Source organism: Mobula birostris, chromosome 4 (genome assembly GCF_030028105.1).
Source record: "Mobula birostris isolate sMobBir1 chromosome 4, sMobBir1.hap1, whole genome shotgun sequence".
NCBI lineage: Eukaryota > Metazoa > Chordata > Chondrichthyes > Myliobatiformes > Myliobatidae > Mobula > Mobula birostris.
This window is the reverse complement of record NC_092373.1, coordinates 110,298,889-110,310,240: the sequence shown is the minus strand read 5'-3', so window position 1 is coordinate 110,310,240 and position 11,352 is coordinate 110,298,889.

Here is an 11,352-nt window from a genome sequence, read left to right as displayed (position 1 = left end):
CCTCCGCATTCCAAGACCCAAGACCCCAAGCCTGCCTCCAAGCCAAAAGCCTCAAGACCCCAAGCCTGCCTCCAAGCCTCAAGCCTCAAGACCCCAAGCCTATCTCCAAGCCTCAAGCCTCAAGTCCCCAAGCTTGTCTCCAAGCCTCAAGTCCCCAAGCCTGTCTCCAAGCCTCAAGACCCCAGCCTCCAGTCCTGCAGTCATGTCATGTCCATGCCTGGTTCTGGGGCCCAAGCCCAAGGCAAGACCCAGGTTCTGGGTCCTTGTCCAGTCTCTGGCTCGGGGTCCAAGCCCAAGTTTGCATTCTTGTCCCTGCTCCTTGTCTGTATCCTGTCATGTCCCTACTCTAGTCAAGTCCTGTTCCTACTACTTCAGTGTCTGTGTCTTGCATTTGGGTCCGTTCCCAACGCCACCCACACTCAACCCCAAGGCTACTTATATTCCAAGCCCCAAGATGGGAATCAGGTGCCTATGCTTAAGTCAATCTAAACAAGGGACAGCTGGAAGACCCAGAGTCCTGAGTCCATGGACTGGACCGTGAACCGGAATGCGGACTTCACAGACCGGACCATGACACTAGGGGTGTTGGGGAAGCAGCATAAAAACAGTGTGGTGTGTTGTTTGTGAAGGGAAAAGGACAAGGCAGACACAGACAGTCCTATTTTCAGTATATTTACCATATTTACACGTATATACAGAAGTGATCCAGGGCAACCAAATCCAAAAGCCAAAATCCACAATATGAAAACACAGGTCAGAATACAAAGACTACAAGGTTGTTAATATAGAAACTATTGTGATTCTTTAGCAGTCCTGACAAGGAAACAGGTGCAGCAGCACTCTAAATGGAGATCAACAGTGTCTTGGCACACACCAAAAACAAGAGGGGAGAGGGAGAACAGGAACGAGAATGAGAACGAGAATGGGAATAAGAATGAAATCGAGCGGGAGAACAAGAACGGGGACGAGAACGCGAACGGAGACAAGACCAGCATCCGCCCACGACCAAATGACACCTGGCAATCAGGGGTCCACGCAAACTCACAGGAAGAGCTCAGCAGGCTGCTGAGATAGGACAGGACCGTGGAGAAATTTCGACAATAACCAGACATACCAAGAAAGCGCCGGAGCTGGCACTTCGTATCGGGCACAGGGAAAGAATGTATTGTCTCGACTTTCACGTCAGCTGGATGCACCCGACCCCAGCTAACCACTTTGCCCAAATAGGTGACCAAAGCTTTCCTGATGTCACAATTAGCCAAATTAAGGGTCAATGAGGTCTCACCTAAACGCGTGAATACGCAGTGAAGAGTTTATGTGCGACGGCTGCTCAAAATAGACCACCAGGACATCTAAATAAGTCTCGCAGTCAGCAACTCCTCAAAGATTTGGGACATAAGTTGCAGGTGGGTTACACATTCCAAATGTCATGACGGAATTGTCATGGTCCGGATCGGGGTCCCTTTCATTCTATTTTGTTTATGTTACGATCCGGACCATTGACTCCCTGTTCCCTTTGGTTCCCTGTTTTCCCGTGTCCCTCGGCTTTGGTGATTGGAGGCAATTTACTCTCGACTGAACAGGTAGTTTATAGTCTCCGGCTTTCAGCCATTCGGCGCAGGAGCGTCTGCAAAGTCACCAAAGGTGCGGCGTGCCAATATCAAGCCTAGTCTCCGCCTGCCGCGAGTGCCGGTAGTTCGCCTTTCCTCACCGGAGCACCCCTGTCAAGTTACCTCACCAAAGCAAGCCTGCAAAGTTTCCTCACCGAGGTGGGTCCGTCAGGTAACCCACCGGAGGGAATCAAGAACCACTGTCTACTGTTCCCGGGCCAAGTCGAGAGCTCACCACTACCCAGAGGCTCCAAGTTTAGTCCTGGCCCTGGCGCATCCACGTACCAAGTCGAGTCCCGTCCCTGGCAGCATTCACATTCCGAGTTGAGTCTCGGCCCTAGCGGCATCCAAGTTCCGAGTCGAGTCCTGGCTCTGGCGGTCTGTGATTCCTGTCCTACACCCCCCCCCCGTCCGAATCCCTTCTCTGCCCCTCTCACCTCTAGCCCTCATCTGCAGCCTTTGCCTGCACCTCGGTCTAGTTTTATTGCCGGTGCTAGTTAGGTACTGTCTGGTGTTCTTTCGTGTTGATCTTGTCTTGTCCTCGCCTCCATGGGGTAAGTCTGGCCGTCTTGCCGTTGCCCCGCGGGGGGTCATGGCTTGTCATGTCTTGTCCTCGCCTCCATGGGGTAAGTCTGGCCGTCTTGCCGTTGCCCCGCGGGGGGTCATGGCTTGTCATGTCTTGTCCTCGCCTCCGTGGGGTAAGGCAGGCCATTTTGCCGTTGCCCATCGGGGGGGTCATGAGTCCCGGCCCTATGTCCTGTACCTAAGGAGGGGTCCCGACTCTGTGTTCTGTGCATGTGTCCATGGTTCCATGTACCTGCTGTCCCGAGACCAAGGCTCTGTTTTTCCATGTTCCTCCTCTCCATAGCCCATGTCATGTCCATGCCTGGTTCTGGGGTCCAAGCCCGAGGCAAGACCCAGGTACTGGGTCCTTGCCCAGTCTCTGGCTCAGAGTCCATACCGTAGCCTCTTCATGTCGCCGCTAGTTCTGGGATCTGATTCCAAGTCCTAGCCCAGACCCTTGGTCCCAGCTTAGTCGTAGTCCTGAGTCCTTGTCCTGTTCGCTATTCCTACTTCTGCTTTGCTCTCCTGGTATCAAACAATTTAATTAACCTCACAAGATGTGTCTTGCATTTGGGTCCACCCTTGCTCCCAATGCCCCACCATTGTGACAGGGATACTGAAGGAAATGGTCCAGAGTAACAGAGGCAGAGATTTTGGCGCCATGAATAGTTAGCCATGAATATCCTTTTACCAGGTCAAGCTTACTGACAAACGTGGCTGAACCCGCTCCATCAATGCAGTCCTCCATACGCGGCAGTGGAAAAGAGTCACACACCGTAACAGCATTTACTGTCTGATAATCTGTTCAGAAACGAACGGTTCCATCGCTCTTAGGCACCAAGTTGCAGGGAGAATTCCACGGACTAGAGCCGGCATGGGCTAGCCCATGATTGAACAGGTAGGTTACCTCCTGCTGCATCGTGGGGCTCACCCAGTACAAATGCTGCTAAATAGGCTTAGCACCATTCACAACAATGTCACACATTCATTCGAGTAGGCACATCATTAAGCAATGCCGGATAATCCTGAATTAATTGTAACACATCTGACTGTTGCAGGGGAACGAGGTGTGACAACAGACTGGGGAGCTCCTGTACGCTGAATAATTCTGCAGTCTGGCACACTGTTCCGGGGTGTACCAAAACACAAGGCCGCCTTCATCTGTGCGGCAGCTAGCATGGAGATAGCGGCCAATACTTCCGAAGATGAAATTCCCATCTGCTCCCAATCGTAATAGCATGTTAACGTGGCCCATGCGGGTCCGTCGCCTACGGTCAGGGGCACAAATTACGTAAACAACAGGAATTCTGCAGATGCTGGAAATTCAAGCAATACACATCAAAGTTGCTGGTGAATGCAGCAGGCCAAGCAGCATCTGTAGGAAGAGGTGCAGTCAACGTTTCAGGCCGAGACCCTTCGTCCTGACGGCCTGCTTGGCCTGCTGCGTTCACCAGCAACTTTGATGTGTGTTGCACGAATTATGTAGACAGTTTCGGCAAGTTTTCAAGAAATCCAACACATTGGACGGGGACTTCGGGGGTATCTCCTATTAGGTGCTCTTTGAGTAGTTTAAGCGGCCCTTTAACAATATGCCCAACGGCTGATTCAGCAGGACTGAATATTAGGGGCCCCTGTACAGTTTTGCACACTGCACAGAATACAAAGTCTCTGCCAATAGACACGTACGCTGTGATTCACGCTAGAGACCTTAAGATGAACTGAAAGTGTGTTTGTAAGTGGTCAAACACTCAGGACATAAAATATGCACCCCGATCAGTGTGTATAACTCCTAGCAGACCAAATATGGAGAAGAACTGCATCAAGGCTTTAATTATAACAGGGGCAGTAATTTTGCGCGGGGAAAATGCCTCGGGACATTGCCATCAGCAAAAGCTAGTCGCAATCCACCAGCACTCGCTCGAACGGCTCTCCCATCACAGGAATCGGGTGAAGAGGCACAGAGGGAGTCAGCCACGGCGGACTTCATTCCGGGCCAGAAGAAATGGCGTAAAATGCGGTTAAACATTTTAGTAACACCCAGGTGCCCTGCCAATAGTTGGTCATACGCTAAATGTAGCACATACTGTCGGTAACTTGTGGGTATCACAATTTGAAGGACAGTATCCCAGCCCAATCCATCGGACACAACTGGCACCCACTGACTCATAAGTAAGCATTCTTCTTGCTCCTGACTTTATCACTCTCCCTCACAGACCAACAGAAAGCGAGGGAAGGATCTGCCCACTGAGCCGCTAACAGCTGCTCAGGGGTGACCGGCAACGCAAGCATCGCACTTCTAGATGGAATGCCCTCGCGATGCTTCACAGCAGAGTCCGGCACTGCCACAGCCCCTGCGACTGAGCCAGGTTGAGGTGACACAAAGAAGGAGTTGGAGAGTTCGCCACTGCATCTCCAAATCTGCGGGATAGGAAACAGAGGGGCTATCACGAGCAGACCCCTCATTCTGGGTTGATCCAAGGGCGTAGCTGCCATCTCTGGCCGTGGCAGCACCTTCTCACCAGTTAGGTTATTGCCCAAGTTTCGGGTGAACCCTCTGGCAGGTAGCAAAGGCTGTGACGAACCCAGTCACTACAGCAGGTCCGACTGTAGTGGACTGTAGCAGGTCGTGTGTAGTGGAAAATTTAGACAACGTATCTCAACTCCCTACACTAAGACGTGACACACAAAACGTATCCTCAGGAAAAATCTAGTGCATCAGAGCGGATAAAAAACCAGTATCACGCAGCATGGTCACCGAGACCTGCTCGTCTGACAAATAAGCCAGACTTGGAAACTAGCCCATGAAATATGAAAAGCGTAAATCTAGGATCCGGCTTGGATTCTACATCAGCTAAAGCCCTAGGAACACCACAGACAGTTTTAATCAGACCCACGCCTCGATCTGGTCGGGCTGCTGCCGCCGCTGTTTACGCTTCCGGCTCATGCTGTCCACTTTTAAATGACCTGACCAGTGACAATAAAAACACAAAGGATCTCTTCCGTAGAACGACAAAAAGTAGAAGGAGGCTGTTTCTCGTCATGTGCCTTCGCGACATTGATTCTTTTCCCATTGCTCCAAACTACTGCACGGCGAGACGCAAATACATTATTATGCCTAAGGCCAAATTCACCCACGAACACAGCGGCTTGAGACAAGGAACGTACTTTCTGTTCATTCAGGTACAGCCCAACGTTCAGGTAAACAGTTTCAAAATCTTCCAGAAGCATCAGCTCCCGAAGAGAAGCAAAGTCCGCCTCATTTATCAAACAGATGACCCTTCTCCCTTGCAAGCTCAACATAGGTCTGAGTTGTGATCTTTCTGTAAATCCTAAAGCTCTATCTGTATGCCTCGGGTACCAGCTCACCTGCACACAAGACAGCAGCTTTAACAGTCTCATAATTGACGGTATCGGACAGCGACAGAGCAGAGCACATCTCCTGCGCTTTTCCCACAAACTTACACTGTAATAGGAGAGGCTAGAGATCTTTAGGCCTTCGCAATGACGCTGCGAAGCGCTCAAAAGCGCTGGAAGTACGAATCCACCTATTCTCGCTAAGTAGTGGCACTAGTTTGATGTACTTACCCACATCACACCCAGTCTGTGGGGTCACTGGGTCAGAGCTCACAGAGGGCAGGAAGCAGGAGTCGGCAGCGCAACCGCAGCTGCAGCAATTTTCATCGCTCAAACTCCAGCGCCGCATTTTGGTCTCCTTCTCAGCCTCTAGCTCCAGTCTGCGAACCTCCAGCCGCTAGTTTAGCTCGACTTGCAGCGCATGCTTTTTCTCTTCTGAGGCGATCTGGAGCCATGCCAGACGCACCCTCAAAGGAGGATCGCAGATACTGGCCAGCGAACCTTCACCCTCAGATACAGTGGACACATAAGGTGGCAACGTGACTTTGGCCCCAGCCTCAGCCTCAGCCTCCACCTGCTCTACCTCCCCCCCCCCCCAGACTTCTCAGCTATGGGTACCTCTCCCCCATCAAGTGCCTGCACACCAAGCACAAAAACACCACGCTCCGTCAGACCTTCAAAGGCAGCATGCACAACAACCTTTTCTCAGGCTTGTTTCACCACAGGGATACTAAAGTCCTCTGCCAGGGCCAGCAGGTCAACCTTAAGACACTTGTCTAATTGATCTACTGTAGGATCACTCAAAAACACCTGCACACTAAACTGGTCCATACCCACACTGAGGGACTTTCACCCAAACGACAGTGAGTTTAGACACAATGGGTGACACAAACCAAACCAGCCCGCATGGTTTCAGAACACTCTTCAGTCTCTGTCCACCTAACCAATTAACACTAACTAAATCATAGCTGTTCTTTAAGGGCTTTCAGGGTTCTGGGTGGTTTTAAACACTGAACTCTGAGACAAAATGTCCAATAGTGTACTCCCAACTGGGATTAAATCCCCATCCAGGATTACAGTCCAAAACCGAAAATTGAAAATAACAAAGCAAAGTAACAAACTAGTCTTCCAGTGGAAGGAGTGAACACACCCCAGATGGAACACAAAAACTCAAATGGAGAACACACAATGATCACTCATTAAAGAAACTTCAACTCATCCTTTACAAATGAAATCTTCTCCAACTGGAAGTATCCCAGGTGAGCCCCCAATTTATGTTACGTCCTCCTGTTGGCTCTAGTATAGAGGTGTTGGACAAGCAACGTAAAAACAAGTCTACCCTCTGTGTAGTGAGTTGTTTGTGATGGGAAAAGGACAAAGCAGACACAGGCAGTCCTATTTTTAGTATATTTACTCTATTTAGATTAGATTAGAAGGACACTCAGTCCTCATTTATTGTCATTTAGAAATGTATGCATGCATTAAGAAATGATACAGTGTTCCTCCAGAGTGATATCACAAAAAAAACAAGACAAACCAAAGACTAACACTGAGAAGACCACATAATTATAACATATAGCTACAGCAGGGCAAAGCAATACCATAATTTGATAAGGAGCAGACCATGGGAACGGTAAAAAAAAGTCTAAAAGTTCCAATTGACTGCCGATAGTCTCCGATAGCAGGCAGCAGAAGGGAGACACTCTCTCTGCCATAGACCTCCAGACACCGACAACTATCAATGCATTGGAAGCACCTGACCACAGCTGACTCTGAGTCCGTCCGAAAACTTCAAGCGTTTGACCAGCCCTTTGACACCGAGCACCGAGCACCATCTCTGTCGAGCGCTTTGACCCCGTCCCAGCCGCAGAGCAACAAGCAAAGCCGAGGACTTGGAGCCTTCCCCTCCAGAGATTCTGGAACACGCAGTAACAACAGCAGCGAAAAAGGCATTTCAGAAGTTTCTCCAGATGTTCCTCCATTCTCTCACATCTGTCTCCATCAAATCAGGATTGTGCACGGCACTCTACTTGACAGATTACAGATATCATTCACTGGAGTGGCCACGCAAGCTGCGTCGTGCCACCATCTTCTCCTCCTCCTTGGTATATGTACTTACAGAAGTAATCCAGGACATCCAAATCCAATGGAGTAGTCCAAAGGCCAAAATCCACAATATGAAAATACAGGTAAGAGTACAAAGACTACAAAGTTGTTAATATAGAAACTAATATGAATCTTCAACTATCAATTCTCGCCAAATGGCTCTCTCCCTCGCTCACTTCCCAGATGCCAGCTTCTTTAAATTGCACTCTCTAAACCCAAATTGGATGAGTCCTGACAAGGAGACAGGACCAGCAGTGCTCCAAATGGAGTCTGACTGTGGCTCAGCACACTTGAGATTGTCATGATCTGGTCCATGAAATCCGCATTCTGGTTCATCGATCCTTATTCTGGGTTTTCCTGTTTTCCCTTGTTCCATTGGGTGCCTTAATTGAGGCACCGGATTCTTGTTTTGGGCTGGCACATAAATACCTCTGCAAACCAAGGATCCCCGGCTGGACTGTTCCCTTCCTCTCCCCATCTGAATCCCTGACAATTTCCTTGGAGGTCACCTCGGCAAGTGTCCTCAGCAGTCATCCTGGCCCTGAGTCCAAGAAAGGGTCTCAGCTCCATACCCAAGAGCCTAATCAAGCCGAGTTCAAGAACCGAGCCAAACCTAGTCCAAGAGCTATGTCCTGAGCTGGAGTTCATCGCCCAACCAGGAGTTCCTCGCCCAGCCCAGGAGTACCTCGCCCAGCCCGGTGCTAGAGTTCCCTCGTCCAGTCCAGGAGTCTCTCGTCCAGTCCAGGAGTCCCTCGTCCAGTCCAAGTCATATCCAAGTACCTTGTCTAGTCCAAGCCATGTCCAAGTTCCTCGTCTAGTCCAAGCCACGTCCAAGTATCTCGTCTAGTCCAAGCCACGTCCAAGTACCTCATCGAGTCAAAGCCACATCATAGAACCTTGTCTAGTCCAAGAACCTCGTCCTGTCCAAGTCAAGCCTTTGTGTTCTCTCCTGTCCATGTGCCTCGTCCTGTGCAGGAGTTCCACATCCTGTCCTGTAGCCACATCTTGTCCTCGCCTAGATCCGGTGTCTGAGCCCAAGTCAAGACCTAGGTTCTGGGTCCCTGTCCAGTCTCTGGCTCGGAATCCTAGCCCAGGCTCCTAGTTCCAAGTTCCTTGTCCTCATCCTGCTTTCCTAGTCTTAGTCCTAGCCTAGGCTCGGTGTCCTTTCTCATCCAGGGCCTGTGTCCATGCCCAGTGTCATTTCTTCCTGACTCCCCTTGCTTTCTTGATAAACCTTGTCCTGATCCTAGTACTTCAGTGTCTGTGTCTTGCATTTGGGTCCGCTCCCAATGCCCCCTTATGACAGAACAGCCCATGGAACCAGCAACACAGACACTGTCATTTAACTCTAGCCATCCTGGGTTCCCTCCTGTTGAACACCACCCCCCCCCCAACCCACTCATGTTGTCCGCAGTCCTGGAGAGCCTGTTCGATCGCCCGGGGGCTCCCATAGTTGGGTGGGAGGGTACTGTCATGGTCCGGTCCGTGAAATCCACATTCCGGTTCATGGTCCAGTTAATCGATCCTTATTCCGGGTTTTCCTCTTTTCCCTTGTTCCATTGAATGCCTTAATTGAGACACCTGATTCTCGTTTTGGGCTGGCACATAAATACCTCTGCAAACCAAGGATTCCTGGCTGGCCTGTTCCCTCCCCTCCCCATCTGAATCCCTGACAGTTGCCTCTGCAGTCATCCTGGCCCTGTGCTCCAAGGAGGGTCTCGGCTCCATACCCAAGTCCCTAATCAAGCCGAGTCCAAGAACTGAGCAGGAATGGATTCTCAATATTCCTGGATTTCAGTGTTTTAAAAAGGATAGAGAGGATGTAAAAAGGGGAGGAGGGGTGGCATTACTGGTCAGGAATACTATTAGAGCTACAGAAAGGGTGGGTAATGTAGCAGGATCCTCTTTTGAGTCAGTATGGCTAGAAGTCAGGAACAGGAAGGGAGCAGTTACTCTACTGGGGGTATTCTATAGGCCCCCTGGTAGCAGCAGAGATACAGAGGAGCAGATTGGGAGGCAGATTTTGGAAAGGTGCAAAAATAACAGGGGGAATGGGGGGAATGCCATACTAGATCCAGTATTAGGTAACGAACCGGCTCAGGTCACAGATCTCTCAGTGGGTGAGCGTCTGGGGGACAGTGACCATCGCTCCCTGGCCTTTAGCATTATCATGGAGAAGCATAGAATCAGAGAGGACAGGAAAATTTTTAATTGGGGAAAGGCAAATTATGAGGCTATAAGGCTAGAACTTGCGGGTGTGAATTGGGATGATGTTTTTGCAGGGAAGTGTACTGTGGACATGCGGTCAATGTTTAGGGATCTCTTGCAGGATGTTAGGGATAAATTTGTCCCAGTGAGGAAGATAAAGAATGGTAGGGTGAAGGAACCATGGATGACAAGTGAGGTGGAAAATCTAGTCAGATGGAAGAAGGCAGCATACATGAGGTTTAGGAAGCAAGGATCAGATGGGTCTATTGAGGAATATAGGATAGCAAGAAAGGAGCTTAAGAAGGAGCTGAGAAGAGCAAGAAGGGGACATGAGAAGGCCTTGGCGAGTAGGGTAAAGGAAAACCCCAAAGCATTCTTCAATTATGTGAAGAACAAAGGGATGACAGGAGTGAAGGTAGGACCAATTAGAGATAAAGGTGGGAAGATGTGCCTGGAGGCTGTGGAAGTGAGCGAGGTCCTCAATGAATACTTATCTTCGGTATTCACCAATGAGAGGGAACTTGATGACAGTGAGGACAATATGAGTGAGGTTGATGTTCTGGAGCATGTTGATATTAAGGGAGAGGAGATGTTGGAGTTGTTAAAATACATTAGGACAGATAAGTCCCCGGGGCCTGACGGAATAGTCACCAGGCTGCTCCACGAGGTGAGAGAAGAGATTTCTGAGCCTCTGGCTAGATTCTTTATGTCCTCATTGTCCATGGGAATGGTACTGGAGGATTGGAGGGAGGCGAATGTTGTCCCCTTGTTCAAAAAACATAGTAGGGATTGTCTGGGTAATTATAGACCAGTGAGCCTTACGTCTGTAGTGGGAAAGCTGTTGGAAAAGATTCTTAGAGATAGGATCTATGGGCATTTAGATCATGGTCTGATCAGGGACAGTAAGTATGGCTTTGTGAAGGGCAGATCGTGTCTAACAAGGCTGATAGAGTTCTTTGAGGAGGTGAGCAGGCATATAGATGAGGATAGTGCAATGGATGTTATCTACATGGATTTTAGTAAGGCATTTGACAAGGTTCCACACAGTAGGCTTATTCAGAAAGTCAGAAGGCGTGGGATCCAGGGAGGTTTGGCCAGGTGGATTTAGAATTGACTTGCCTGCAGAAAGCAGAGGGTCGTGGTGGAGAGAGTACATTCAGATTGGAGGTTTGTGACTAGTGGTGTCCCACAAGGATTGGTTCTGGGACCTCTACTTTTCGTGATTTTTATTAACTACCTGGATGTTGGGGTAGAAGGGTGGGTTGGTAAGTTTGCAGACAACACAAAGGTTGGTGATGTTGTGGATAGTGTAGAGGATTGGGTAGTTAAGAAAGCTTATGGGGTGTTAGCTTTCATAAGTCAAGGGATAGAGTTTAAGAGTTGCGAGGTAATGGTGCAGATCTATAAAACTCTGGTTAGGACACATTTGGAGTACTGTGTCCAGTTCTGGTCGCCTCACTATAGGAAGGATGTGGAAGCATTGGAAAGGGTACAGAGGAGGTTCACCAGG